Source organism: Zea mays, chromosome 7, assembly GCF_902167145.1.
Source record: "Zea mays cultivar B73 chromosome 7, Zm-B73-REFERENCE-NAM-5.0, whole genome shotgun sequence".
In the NCBI taxonomy this organism is placed as follows: domain Eukaryota; kingdom Viridiplantae; phylum Streptophyta; class Magnoliopsida; order Poales; family Poaceae; genus Zea; species Zea mays.
Genome location: NC_050102.1, coordinates 109060626 through 109076801, shown reverse-complemented (window position 1 = coordinate 109076801; position 16176 = coordinate 109060626). Strand labels below are relative to the sequence as shown.

The 16176-nt window shown below is 42.3% G+C and overlaps 1 pseudogene; it reads left to right on the top strand.

The window, feature by feature from the left end:
- The first annotated feature begins 344 nt into the window (after positions 1-344).
- LOC103634085 (uncharacterized) lies at positions 345-3030 on the top strand (annotated as a pseudogene).
- Positions 3031-16176: the final 13146 nt, after the last annotated feature.

Here is a 16176-nt window from a genome sequence, read left to right as displayed (position 1 = left end):
CAGTTAAGATGTTGCGTGTGTCTACCGTTCCCTGCATTTCCTGCTAATAAGGTTGCTTGTAGCTTTAGATCTCTTGGCTATATGCGCCAATTGCAAATGCTCACTATTTTAGAATACAATTTTTCAATTGGGCATAGCTAGGTCGATTTTATTCATTATCAAACCAGACAGGATGTTTTTTTAACATTGGGTGGTGTTAATCAAAGTTTAGGAGTTTATAACATTGGGTGGAGAACTTTATCCTTCTATATATAACGTTTTGGACCAACCAAGAAATTGACACAAGATATCAAGTGTTGAATATAATTGATGCATTACATTATCTTCTTTATTATGTTCGATACTTTTTTCATTTATTAATTTACATTTTAAATCTACAGAAGACCCTCGTACTGAATACGAGAAAATGAGGGCTGTGAATATAATGAAGAACAATCAATTGTTTCAACGGCTAGGCCTTGGACAATTATAGATAATGATCACCGCAACAACTGCAAACAACAAACAAGGCAGTCCCTAGGAATCAAGTTCTTTATATGATGGTGAGAATGGTGAGGATTCTGGTGAAGAGGAGGTTGGCATGGTACTGATTACTCTCTTAGCTTCCTCACATTATTTATCATTACTTTTGGGTTCGCAAATAATTTGATATGAATATGCTTATTGTGTTGTACATATATTTAGGAATTCCAAGCTCGTAAGGGTGTCATTACCCACATCTCCAATGATGGTGAATAGATGTCAACAAAAGTAACAAGAGGAAATAAAAGAATTATGGCACCTGTGTAGGAATGACCAGTTAGAGTCACTAGACAAAGAGTTATTGAAGTAAACCAAGAGTCTACCCATAGCCTAAATGTTTCTACACAGCCCAGTTCAAGTGCTGCCACAAACCATGATTTGACCCACAACCTTATTGTTCCTACCCAACCTAGTTCCAGTACTGCCACAAACGATGAGCCCCTCCAAAACATGGATATTGTTGCACAACCTACTTCCCAGATACAGGAGGAGGGTGATAACCACAATGGAATCAAGGCAAGTGGGCATCTTAACTTTTTGGATTGCAGTATCTATCATTACTAGGATAATACCATGAATGATTTTGGCGAGTCACAAATATATATTGAGAACCTATACTCACCCCCATTTGTGTACAACTTCAATTTGAACTCAATTATTCATATGTTGTATTATGTTTTATCACACCTAATGTTTAGTTATATGCAACATTACTCTTATAAAAACAGTATGTGTCTATACAATTATAATTATTTATATTTGACACTAATTGTGTAAGATAATGTACACTTTTTTGGCATGACCACAAACAACAGAATTCAAACCAAGGAGAAAAAGTATGGGCAGGCAACTTGAATCGTTAAGCAGAGGACTGGAAATCAAGATTCCAATCCAAATCACTAAAGGGAACAAAAGGAAAGTTGTGTGAAGAACAAACTTAATCGTGAAAAAGTACAATATCAACAATGCACAGGCTCTCAATCCTACATTGCAAAGGCTATTATATTGGTAAGAAAATAACCATTGTTTGCTTATCTGCATAGTTGAATGATACGTGAATGTGTAATGTTGCCCCTGGTTGTTTCATTTGTGTTCACTTACATTTCTTGATTATGCAACAACCTTTATTTTATGTGCATAGTGGAATAATCTATGAATGTGTAATGCTACAAATGAACACCCATAACCATTTAAAGAGGTGGTTATTACGTGTGCTTGCCTCCATTAATCAGAGACCATGTCTCCTATATCATTTTTATTGTAGTGTTAATAGTTGACTAACAGTTCATCCACCAAGCTATAATGTTTTAGGTTGTAGCTACGTTACCTACAAGTATCCTGATCCTCCTTATTTGAGCATTGTGCAGCTCCTCATGCTCTTTCTCTAAAAAGTCCATTTACATATTCATCAAGTATTGAATAGACAGGACAATAATAACAGAGAATGTATAGCTTGTTGTTTTTCTATTTATGTATTCGACTCTAACATCTCTGTTTCTGTAATAGACTCTAACATCTCTCTAGCATTTAAATATATGTATAGCTTGCTAAAGCATTTAGATATGCAGTAATCGACTGTAACATCTCTGTTTCTGTTTCTGTATACCAAAGCACAAATTAACATCTCTGTTTGCTCATATAGTTGTTCCTGACTGCTTCATTTACTGTTTTATTTAAGTGCTTTAGCACTATTCATATCTAAAATGCATTTTTAATTGTTATTTTGAAATCCTACCTGTATCTTATTTCAAGACCTCCATTCTCACCGGACTCATTGTATATCATTTCAGAAGCAAGAAAAATATAAGGATGCGGAACCTAATGCAATAGATCTTTTCAAGGAGAAATGTTTTAGTGAAAATGTTCAGAAAGATATTGTAAGTGCTTGTTTTCCTTTCATGTTTGTACTCACAACTTGCACCTTGTGGTATACTGTACTGATGAATAACCTTTAAATTTTATATTAGGTTCACATGGAAGAAATGGTAGCAGCGCCATTTCAGGATGGACAACAACCAACATCTCCTACAGAAGTTGTTTCTAATGTGCTACCGGGCTCCAGTGTGTTTTTACGCAATGTTGGTCTTCGGTCCGCCTCCAAGAAAAGCTCCACAACGATTGTTTCTGCAATGGCTCAACAACTTCAGGATGAAATGGAGATCGAGAAGCAAGAAAAAGATGGCCTTCAGGAAGAAGTGGAAACCTTGAAGGCTTAAGCACAATCATCTCAGGAGACCATTGATAGTATGAAGAGGTCGATGGAAAAAAATAACAACCTCCTTCATCAATTATTAAGCTTCAATCGAGGCCAAGTGCCTCCATCTTAATTCTGGTTGACCACTATAGGACTTGCAGCCTTATGGCTGCTATATTGGCTAGTTACAGCTCTAGATTTAAAGTTATAGGATCATTTTAAATTATGATTAATGTTTAATACTTTGAGTTGAAGTTATTGGATTTGTTTTGGATTTTAAGTTAAAGGATTTGCAGATATATGTTTTAAAGTTATATTATTCTATGCTAGATGAAATATTTGTGTTGAACAAATTCATATGATATTTTGGTTGTGATGTGTAATATTCTATGATGATATGAATGCATATGATGTGTTCCTTGCGATGACAATTGTATCTGTCACAAATGCTTTGCCACATCACTTGCTATGTCATCACATTTTATGACGATTTTTTTCACAAATGCATTGTCACGTAAGTGGGCAACACCTTCCAATTTGTGACAAAATTCTTTGTCACAATAATTTTGGCACGTCATCTGCCACGTGACTTGCCATGTCATTGAATCTATGACAAATATTTTCGTCATAAAGGTTTTGCCACATCACATACCACGTCATCACTATTAGCCACATGGCAATGCATGTCAGTACGATTTGTGACGTTTTCAAGGGCACTTATGATGAAATAGAGTGTCATAGATTTAGTGACGAAGCTGGTATGCGTCATAGAATCTATGACGATTTTTTGATCATCGTCATAGTAGGCTATTTAACACGCACCTTCTGTGACGGTGGCTTTTTCGTCACAAAGACGTCACCAAAACATAACCTGTGACAAATAAACACTAGTTAGTGACATAATAATTATGTCACAGAAGGCCTAAAAGGTTGTAGTGACGCTGGAGCAACGTACCAGAGAGCCATTCAGACATGCTTAGCCAACCACTAGGGCAAGCGTGTGTAAGCTTATGTGGATGATGTGGTGATCAAGACAGAAAACTCAGAAAATTTCATTGAAGATTTACAGCTGGTCTTCAATAGTCTGCGGCGATATCGATGGAAGCTTAATCCTGAAAAGTGTGTCTTTGGAGTACCAGCAGGAAAATTGCTTGGGTTTATTGTCAGCCACCGGGGAATTGAAGCTAATTTAGAAAAGATCGAGGCTATCATGAGAATGGAGGCACCACGATCGCAGAAGAAAGTACAAAGACTTACTGGATGCATGGCAGCTCTAAGTAGGTTCATATCAAGGCTAGGAGAAAAAGGCCTACCGTTCTACAAGTTGCTCAAGAAGGTAGACAAGTTCCAGTGGACTTCAGAGGCTCAGGAAGCTCTAGACGCACTGAAGAAATTCCTAACAACACCACCAGTGCTAAAACCGCCGCGCCGAGCCACACCGAGTCAACCAGCTGAAGATCTGCTGCTATACATCTCCTGCACGACTCACGTGGTGAGCACCGCGTTGGTAGTCGAGCGAGCAGAAGAAGGACATGCGTACCCAGTACAACATCCCGTCTATTTCATCAGTGAAGTCCTGGGTCCCTCGAAGAAGAAATATCCTCAAGTTCAGAAACTATTGTATGCAGTACTTCTAACTGCACGAAAGCTCCGTCACTACTTTGACGATCACAAAGTCATAGTAGTCACCGGATTTCCAATAGGGGATATTCTCCACAACAAAGAAGCCATCGGAAGAATAGCCAAGTGGGCCTGCGAGCTAGGAGCTCACGACATTGAATTTCGACCTCGCACTGCAATCAAGACTCAAGCACTAGTTGACTTCGTATCAGAATGGACCGAGCAACAAGTGCCGGATAACCTGGAAACTACAGAAGAATGGAGGATGTATTTTGATGGCTCATTGAAGCTGCAGGGGGTAGGCGCTAGAATCCTCTTCATTGCACCTGGAGGTGAACAGCTCAAATATGCTCTTCAGTTACTATTCTCAGCGTCCAATAATGCGGCAGAGTATGAAGCTTTGATTCATGGACTGAACATTGACATATCACTGGGCATCAAGAGACTGATGGTATATGGGGATTCACTGGTGGTCATAAGTTAGATAAACAAAGAGTGGGATTGCTCGAATGACTCCATGGGGAAATACTGCACTGCCATCCGAAAGCTAGAAGACAAGTTTGAAGGGCTGGAATTTCATCATGTGGAGAGAGATCGCAACACGACAGCTGATGCATTGTCAAAGCTACGATCCAGTCGGACTCAGGTCCCGCCTAGAGTTTTTGTCCAAGAAGTACTACACCCGAGCATTCCATTAGATCGGGCGGAAGATTGCAATATTCTGAGCCAACCAGAGTCAGATCCTGATGACTGGAGGGAACCAATCATCAGATATATAAGGAATGAGGAGGAGCCGGATGACAAAAATGTAGCAGAGCGCATTGCAAGGCAGTCAGCTCACTATACTCTCATTGGGGAAACACTATACAGAAGGGGCGCGACAGGAGTCCTCATGAAATGCATTCTTTCGGCTACTGGGAAGCAATTGCTAGATGAGGTCCACGCTGGGCAATGCGGGATACACGCAGCATCCAGGACTCTAGTTGGGAAGGTCTTCGGGTCTGGTTTCTACTGGCCAATGGCAAAGAGTGATGCAGCCGAGTTAGTCCAGAGATGTGAAGCTTGTTAATACTTATCAAAACAGCAGCATCTACCAGCACAGCAACTGCAAACCATACCTGTAACATGGTCGTTCGCGTGCTGGGGACTGGATATGATTGGACCCTTTAAGAAGGCTCAAGGAGGATACACTCATGTACTGGTTGCTATTGACAAATTCACTAAGTGGATAGAGTACAAGCCCATAGCTTCTCTAACTTCAGCTAAGGCAGTGGAATTCATACAAGACATAGTATCCAGGTTCGGAATACCGAACAGCATCATAACCGACCTGGGATCCAATTTCACTAGTTCGGAGTTTTTTGATTTCTGCGAACAAAAAAGCATCTAGATCAAATATGCATCAATAGCGCACCCAAGAGCCAACGGGCAAGTAGAAAGAGCCAACGGAATGATATTGGAAGCACTCAGAAAGAATGTCTTCGACAAGAATGAAAAGTTCGCAGGAAAGTGGATCAGAGAGTTTCCGTATGTGGTTTGGAGCCTAAGAACTCAACCTAGCCGAGCTTTGCATGGAAACACCCCTTTATGGTCTATGGTTCAGAGGCAGTGCTACCGGCTGATCTCAAGTTTGGGGCGCCAAGAATGATCTTCGAAAACATAGCTGAAGCTGAAGTTACTAGACTCGAGGATGTTGATATACTAGAAGAAGAACAGTTAAATACTGTGATTCAGTCAGCTAGGTACCAACAGACTCTGAGGCGCTATCATGATAAGTCCATACGGCATCGATCCTTCGCAGTGGGAGATCTTGTCCTCCGCCGAATTCTAACGGGGGAGGGACGACACAAATTGTCGCCACTATGGGAAGGACCATTCATAGTAGCAGAAGTCACTCAGCCTGGATCATATCATTTTACTCAAATGGATGGCACGGAAATAGGGAACTCATGGAATATAGAGCATCTCAGGAAGTTTTACCCCTAGCTAGATTTCAAAAGCTATTGGGACGACATTGTATTCTGTAATTGGGAGATACACCATCAATAAAATGACTTCATTCTCAAAGGCACTCGAATTGTTTATTGTCAATCTGCATGCTTACTCGACTCAGGGTGACCACTATGCCCTACGAACGGAGCAATCGGCTTAAGTCGGCAACGACTTAAGGCGGTGTGACATGCTCACGCTTACTTAACCTAGGGTGACCACTATACCCTGCGAATGGAGCAATCGGCTTAAGTCGGCAATGACTTAAGGAGGTGTGACATGCTCATGCTTACTTAACCCAAGGTGACCACTATGCCCTATTAACGGAGCAATCGGATAAAGTCGGCAATGACATAAGGCGGTGTGACATGCTCACACTTACTTAACTCAGGGTGACCACTATGCCCTACTAACGGAGCAATCGACTTAAGTCGATAATGAATTAAGGCGATGTGACATGCTCACGTTTACTTAACTCAGGGTGACCACTAGACCCTACCAACGGAGCAGTCGGTTTAAGTCGGTAGTGACTTAAATCAGCACGACATGCTCGCGACTACTCGATTCAGCATAAGCACGTTCTCGATTGCTCGTCTTAGGGCGATCTCCATGCCCCGCGAAATAGGAGGAAGTTTCAAAACCATCACACTGCACTTACTTCTGCAATCATAACGACTGTTGAATTCAAACAACAGAAAAATAATAATAGCGTTTAGTACCGAGAACATTTTCTAATAGAATATTCGAGCACATTGACCCTATTTCTAATACAATCACACCCGGCCTTCTCATCAAGATCCGCCCTGCGCGAATGGCTTTGTCCATAGCCTTGTCGTGTTGAGCCTTCAAGGTGGTAGAAGTGTCTTCACCAGCCCTAACAGCCAGCCGAGCAGCTTCTAGCTCCTGGACGACTGATCTTTTGGAAGCGCGCAGATCCTTGATGACAGAATCTTTGCTTGACACCAAGTGCCTAACACGAATGAGTTCATCCTGGTACTCTTGAAGCTTGTAACGGTGATTATCCAAGTCTGCCATGGTAAAGCGATGGCTCCTCTCCAAGATAGTCAAAGAATTGTTGGCATCGCGATACAACCTATCAAGGTTATCGTGAGAAGCTGCAAGGGCATATTTTTCTTCCTGTAGACAAGATTCAGCTCCCATATCCATTAATAGGGAATTCTCCACCGGGTTTAGGACACTCCATCTTCATCCCCATACCCATATCCATTATGGGTATAAGATTCATCGCATACCCATTCTCACTGTCTTTTTTCGATTTTGGCCTTTTTCGGGTTTTATTTTCACAAATATGTTCCAGTTTCAATTAAAAAAATGGACCCTTAGGTCGGCGCCGTCACTATTGGCGCGGATCTATCATGTATCGACACCAATTACTTTGATGCCTATATTTCTGCATCGACTCCAACGTGGATCTAACGTGGCCCGTAGGTAGGAGCCAAAGCAATTAGCGCCTAGGTAGGCGCCATGGATCTTAGCGTAGATCTACGGGCTATAAGTACATGCTTCGGCAGCCAGTTCTTCGTATCTTGTTGATCTAGTTATTTTTCCTCTTCCAAACAACAAACATAACCTAGATCAGCCACTTATTTCATGAAAACTTGTGATCGATCCATTTTTCCTCAGTGACAAGGTAATATCCCTCACTTTTTTCTCTTTATTGGTGTGCCCTTTTGTCTCTGATTATTAGGGTTAGGGTTTTTGAATCATTTATAATCTTCATATTATCGATTTGTAGGATGTCTAGGCGCGGTAAATCTGCTAAACAAAGATGAGTGTTGTATAAAATGTAATAACTAATATTTCTAATTCTTATAAAACATATCGAATTTTAGTAAAGGTCCTTTGATCGAAACTGCCTTCGACCCACTACCTTTGCCAAGCGGTGTTCTAGTGCCTATTTGTTTTTGTGATGATCCTTGCAAGGTTGACACGTCTAAGGATCAAGACACCTATCAACAGAGGTATTGGATGTGTGCTAACTATGCATTTGAGCCAATGATTGCTCAACGCCAGATGAATTTAATTGTGAGAATATTTTGTTAAATAGTTATCAATTTCATATGAAGTGATGCATGTTTTGTTTTGGTACTAACCATTGCATGTTTTGTAGACTCCTCCACCGCTTTGTGATTTTGAGCAGTGGATTAACACAAAAATCTCCTAGAAAGACAATGAGTGGTTGGAAAATCTTAAGAAGTGGGATGCTGAGGACAAGGAGAAGATTGAGAAATGACGAGTAGCTTGCAACCGAGAAACAACAGTTAGAAGAGGAGGAAATGAGATGTGTTGCTGAATCCGGGGAGGAGAAGGAGAAGAAGCTTGAGCGTGAATGTCGTGCAAAGCAGACAATGGAGGATAACCCCGATGCTTGTCGCAAGAGAAAATGGCCTCGTTGCCCTCATTAGTCTAGGTGCTTCTATGATGTTATGTAGCAATGGACTTCTTATGCTTCTCTAATTTTTTAGTATTGAACAATGTTATTTAGTAATGAACTTTTATTATGCATTCCAATGTAGTTCATATGCTATGGACTTCTTATTGATGGTTGTATTTAATGCATTTTGTAGTGGTTTAGATGTCGTGTGTACTCATATTTTACTTTGCCACTTGAAATAACAAGTTGCTGACTTAAAGCAATTGATGAAGAAGACTTAAAGCAAATGATACAGAGAATAAACAAACACTCGAAATGAAATGTGAGGAATTGTACCAAACATTGGTACATAAGAGTTGTCTAAACTAAATAACATTGTCCTTACTAGTAGTGCTCCCACATTCCGAATTGTGTGGAGTCTTCTCCATAGTATCCTCCTAATGGCTGCTGTGGCTACGGTGGAGGAGGTGGTGGACCACCATTATTGCTGTGACAAGGGCAACAACAATATGAATCTGGGCATAGTTGCACCTACGAACCACCACCACCATTGTTGTTGTGTCCCTCTTCCTCCTCGTTTCTGGTGCTGACTTCCCTCTCTAGATCGAATATCCTATTCTGTAGGCAGGATACGTATTTCACATGTGGAAAAATAGGATGAGGATCTACTCACCGAGTGAACCCACAATTCTCTTGGACCAATGAATGTTTTACAAATGTGTAAAGTTAGTTTAACTGGACAACAAAACCATATGGAATGAAGGATTAGAATTAATATTTACATATTCATAAGGACATCTGAAGAAATGACGGCCTCCATCAATCCCCCTCGATGAACGTCTGCACCAAGCAATCCTCACCATGCATGCACTTTGACCAATCTTCTCTTATGTTATCGTAAGACCTAAGCTGAACCTCCTTATTGAAATCCCTTTTACTTTGAACTGAAAATTCATATGCTGCTTCCTTAAAATAATTGAGGCCAAGAGGCCCATCATAACCAATTGGAGGTCACTTCCCCACACCCTTTGCTCTCTCATTTCCAAAACCCTTTCCTCGAGATGACCCAAAAGACATTTGTACTGCTAACTTCCCTTTGGTTCGCACAATGAACCAAATGCAGGAAGGTCCGCGTATAAATAGACCGAGATCGAGTTAGTATGCGTTGTATTGGACGTCTTCAGCAAAGTCTATAAACCTTAGATGCCATAGACTATTCTGAAAGGGCTAGACACTTCTAATATTTCTTAAAAGGCTAGATACTTCTGATATTTCTAAAAAGGCTAGATGCATCTAAAAAGGCTATATGATTTTGAAAAGGCTAGATACTTCTGAGAAGGTTATATGCTTATGAAAAGGCTAGACATTTCTAAAATGTGTAGATGCTTCTGAAAAAGCTTGGTACTTCTGAAAAGGCTAGATGCTTCTAAAAAGGCTATTTACTTCTGAAAAAGCTAGATACTTCTGAAAAGACTACATACATCTAGTTTTCCATGTCAATTAAAAAAAGATTAAAAAATCGGCAGAGTTTCCCATATTTTTTATGCTCTCAACAGAAATATTTCACATTAACAAATTATATCAATCCAACATATGCAAATATAGAAATATATATCATATAACTCCATACAAGTCGATGCAAGTCCATAATAGTCCATAGTCATACAAATCCGTTCAGTTCATACAAGTCCATATCATAAATAATCATACAAGTCCATAACACAAAGCCCATAATCAGTCCATATCCATGGAACTCTATAAAGTCTTCATGCATCCATTTCAACCAAAGACAATAGATGTCAAAGATGAACCGTCAATGCCTTCTAGTCTTAGCCTTACATAGAGCGGCGGTGCCTGTAGTGTAACTGCCCAGCGAGCGGTGGCGCCTACACTCTTATGGTTGCGAAGGTTATGCCAACGGAGCATCTGGGAGATGAGAAGGCCCAATCTCGTCTGGAAGGTTGTCATAGACAAATCCTTCGCATGCAGGCATCACAGCTGTGTGTGTTGAGGTACCCTTCGCAGGCACACCAATGGATGGGACATGTACGTACTGTGGCATGGCGTTGCTGCAACCACAACGAGCGACCACTCTATGTAGTCATGTAGACAAGCGCTATGAACCAATAGCATGTTGTAGAACATAAGTTTAAACTAATTGACTATGAAGGCTGGTAAGAAACTTACCTCCAAGAAGGTACGCATGCCGTCGTCGCCCACGTTCGAACTAATCCACTCAATATCCTGTATTGAGCGTTTTAGTGTGTTACCCTGCAAAAGTAATCAATGACAATTACATAGTTATCATGTTATTTTGAATTCAAAACGAACATGACAAGTTTGAACCAGTACCACTCGATCCAAGATCGGTGCAGCCTCGACTTGCTAACTAACTAATTATGATGGTTAGTGCCTAACCCCAGCCATTATGACTAACTAATAACGAATTACTAACTAATACCTAACTACTAACTAAATAAAAATAATAAATAATTGCTAACTAATAACTAACTACTAGCTAATTAATAACAAAAAACGAGTTACTAATAATAATGAACTGCTAACCAACTACTAAATACTAAGTAATCAAGAAAAAAAGGTTATACCTAAGGTCTCAATGGAGTAAGGAAAACGTTGGCGATGGTGTTAGACGATCTCCTCTCTGTAAAAAAGGACATAAGTAAAAAAATTCGACAGCACCTCCCCTGCACGGGGAGGTTCCTAAAACCTGCAAATTCACGTGGCATTCATCACATTCATCACATTGGAAAACAGGACGACATTCATCATATGCATCACATTAACATTAAAATTCATGTGGCATTCATTACATGCATCACATTAAGATTCATCACATTTACCTGCATCAATTAACAATAACAAAACCAACATATACATAGGTAGCTAAATCAATAACAAAACTAACAAGTTTACTAACTACATACTAAGGTGAACGCGAGACGACAATGAGATTGACGTCAATCGGCCGTGGGGAACAGCAGCAGTGCGGCGGCCGAGTGGTGGGCATGGTGGCGTGGGCCGGCAACCGAGCGGCGACGTGATGAGGCACCGACGCGGGAGACGGAGAGGGGCTGCGAGGTGTGGTTGGTGGCACGGGGCGCGATGGAGAGGCGGTGGCGGCGGCGCGACGAGCCGGGGGAGGCGCGACATATGGGAGGCGTGGGCGATTTTTTGGGAGAGGAGAGGAGACGAACCGCCGCGACCAGGTGGACCCGTATAAATAGGGTCGACGCCAAGATCCATGGTGTCGACCTCGACTCCATGGATCTTGGCGCCAACCCACCTGCCACGTGGGCGCCACACTGTCTGTAATACCCAAATTTGTAAAAGCATAAGAAATGAGATTATTTTCCCTATGTGTGTTGCCTTTACTCATTGGTACATGTGAATAACCACATTTAAAAATGAATAATTAGCAAGTGGCACAAAAACAACTTATGCATCATGTTGGGTCTTATTTGTTTGTGCATTTAAAATAATAATAATATATATATATATATATATAATACTTGAGTTTAGAATTTGAAGTTAACTAAAAAGGTTCACTTTAGGAAATTGGAAATAATGTATATAAAGCAAGAGAGAAAATACTATGCAAAATAGAATAAATTGTAAATAAATAAAATTTATCCATACTATGTTCAGAGGAATAGAACATATAAATTTGAAGATGAAATTGCCACAAATTTTGAATTTAAAGTGGAATTGAAGTTGTAATTGGAAAGGAATAGAAAAGAATAAAGAAAATTAGGAATCCACTGCGTGGGCCCAATTTTTGGACTCGGCCCATCTAACCTCCCCTACCACGCAGCCCTCCTAGCACTCCGCGCAGGCCCAACTCGGAAAGCCAGGTGCCCGTTTCTCCGCGCTGACGGGGCGGGCCCGTTGTCAGCCTCCCCGTTCTTCGTCGCTTGACTCGAGCGTCGGCTGCCGTCGCTGGTACACTTCCGCATTCTCTGTCCGGTGGGCCCCACGGGTCAGGCCGGTCGTCTCCTCGGTTTGTTGAGTCGAGTTCGCTTCTTCCGCCGCTGCGTGCTCACCGGCCGCGCCATTGTGGTGGGACCGTTGTGGTGTCTCTGTCACCCGCGCGTCCATAAAGCTGGCCGTAAATCGGGGCTCGTTCCTTTCTTCCCCGTAACCCACTCACCACAACATCCACTGCACCACCACATGCCGTGTGGAAGGATATAGCTGCCGCCGTGAACTCTTCTCCCCGTAGTCATCCAAAGCCTGGGATCGAGTCAAGAATTGGCACCGAGCTTGAGGGAAGCCGTCCATGGAGTCTTTGGGTGGATTTGGCGACCGCTTAAGTCGTAATCGCTCGCCGGTGTGGAGGGAACGCCGTCGGGCCGCCTAAACTCATGGACAACCCGTCTGCACGCACGATTCTCGGTATAGATCCCTTAACCGAACTTGTTATCGTGTCAATTTCATTTTGCGCGCATCAGGACTAGTAGCGGTTCACCGTGGGGCGCGATAGGTGTCCCGGTTATGGTGTCTCCATAGTGGCCCTGTACAGCACCGTCGTGGTTCGGTGCTGGAGGTAGGAGAGGCAACGTGGGATGTTGGATCGGTTCCCTACGGTTTATATTAGAAGCCAAGCGTACCGTTTCGGCCGAGCGCGCGTGACCGTAGATCCATGATCTGATGGTGGCGCGTTGATCTCGGTTATGTTGAACGTGGTCCATTGATCGCAGATCGTAAGGCTAGTGTTGCGTACCGGTTCGGGTTGATCCGGATCTAATCTCGTCCGTCCAGACTCGATTGGATGGCCCGTGTTGGCCGATGCCCCTTCGCTAGGGCCGAATAGCATAAGAACCCCTCTATTTTTATAAAATTAATCTGCAATTCATTGGGCCTGTTCACTGTGCCTAGGGATTCTTACCCCGTGGCCCCTACACTTTTCTGTAATTGAGGCCCAATCCAAAGACTTGGGAAAATAGGAACATGGAGAACCACCCCCAAAAACAGTGCTACCACAAGGGTTTAATGGGACGCCCTTGGCTGATTAACTAGGAAAGCTAGTGGATGACTACCTTACCCGCAAGGGCAGTAGGGGACTGGTCAGTGTAGGGAGGTCCTTGGGTTGATTTTGCTGCGATGGTGGTCAAGCGAGGGATTCCTGCACTGGAGCTTCCTACAAACTGTAGCGGGATTTCTGAAACTATTGGAACTTTGTAAAGGCCTCGTAGTGGTACCCTGCCTCGTTTCCTTGTAGAGGTGTATGGGGTATGATCAACTCCGTGCCAAATGGGTAACACGACTTGTGGGTAAAGATGTGCAACCTCTGCAGAGTGTAAAACTCGTATACTAGCCATGCTCATAGTCATGAGCGGCTCGGACACTCACATGATTAATTTATGGAACTTAAACTTAATTTGTCATTTGCATCGCATTGGGATTATTTTATTATTACTTTTACTTATTTTTACTATGGTTTGGTATTTACTTACACTTAGTAACTGCTAATAAAATTTTGACCAACTTATAAAAGCAATGCTCAGCTTCAACCTTTATCTCATTGATCAGCCTTACACTTCACATGAACTCCCACCTTTGGTGAGTTCATGCACATTATTCCCCACAACTTGTTGAGCGATTATCATGTGTGAGCTCACTCTTGCTGTCTCACACCCCCCACAGGAGAAGAACAGGTGGTCAAAGAGGAGCCGCCTAACACTGAGGCTTTCGACTTGATCTAGGTGGCGTCTCCCAGTCAGCTTTGTGGCGCCAGGGAATAATACTTAGTTTGCTTATTTTATCACTTATTTTTGTAAGACTTCTCCTATGTAATAAGTACATTTATGATATTTATGACATTTATCTCTATGCACGTTGTTATTATATGTGTTGTCTTCTCTGGCGCATATATGAGATGCACCCGGCTTTGTTCCTTAAAGCCTGGGTGTTACAGAAGTGGTATCAGAGGAAATGTTGACTGTAGGATGAAACCTAGATAGAAATGGACAAACCCTTACCTACTTACCTTACTCTGATTCTTTCTATACTCATCTTATCTTGATCCTATCTCACCTTTTGCTGCTTTACTCTGATCATTCTTACCTTTTCTACTATGAGACAAGATGGATTTCACACCTTGGAATCCTACATTAATGACCTTCTTAAGAGATAGGAGGCCTAAGACAAAATTAAAACTATTTCCTCTATTTAAAAATGTTGGTTGATTGTCGTGATGATAAATGTCTGATTTGCTTCTTGGATTGATTGAAATATTATATATGGACATCTTAGCATGTACCACCATAAGGTAATGAAATAACTTTAGTAGGTAAAACACCAATTGGCTTAGCTAATAAATCCCCCAAAGTAACTTGATTCGTAATCACCTACCTTGTCTATTATTCTCTCTTACCATATGTTTCTAACTCAGATGGTCAATACCAGTAAGGGTGGTGGAATTGAGCTACCTCCCAATCGACACACTCGGAGGATATTTAGACAACCCCAGCCACAACCAGTAGAGATGGATCCTCCACCACACGCCTCCACCAGTCGGAGTTGACCCAACAGTTGCAGCTCAGATGAGGATGATGCAACAGATGGTAGATACCATGGCGGATATGCACGCGCAGATGTGGTAGGAACGCCAGGAGATGCATCAGGAGAGAGAGGATATACGCTAGGAAATGCGCTAGGAGCGAGAGGAGATACGACAAGAGAGAAGGGCGCAACAACAACAACAACATCAATAGCAACAAGCACCACTGTCTCCACCACCACTAGTTCCACCTCGGGACAAGCACCGAGAATTTATGAGTCACAAGCCGCCGACCTTCGCTAGTTCGTCGGACCCACTAGATGCTGATGATTGGCTGAAGTCAATTGAGAAGATGCTCAACATCACCCAATGCTCTAACCGGGAGAAGGTTCTTTATGCTTCTGGTCGTCTGACAGGTCCTGCTGCTGACTGGTAGGATTCTTATGTTGCTGCCCATGATGCTGCTGACACTATTACTTGGGCAGAATTCACAACTCAGTTCAGAAACTACCACATTCCTGCTGGATTGATGAAGATCAAGAAGAAGGAGTTCCTGTCATTGAAGCAAGGCAACATGTCTATCAGCGAGTACCGCGACAAGTTCATCTTGTTGTCAAGATATGCTCCTAATGAGGTGGCAGATGATGAAAGGAAGCAGGAGCACTTCACAGAAGGACTCAATGGGCCACTACAGTATGCATTGGTTGCCCATACATTTCCATCATTCCAGAGGCTACTTGATAAGGCTCTTACTATTGAACACAAGCGTGTTCGACTGGGAGACTTGAAGAGGAAGGCTATCTCACAGGGGTAGGGTAGCAGCAGTGTTCGTCCTCGCTACGTTCCACCACAGGGTACACCAACTCGTCCAGGAGGAGGACCACGCCCAGCTCAGTACACTCCACAGGGGTCTCCACGGACACCTCCCACTCGTCA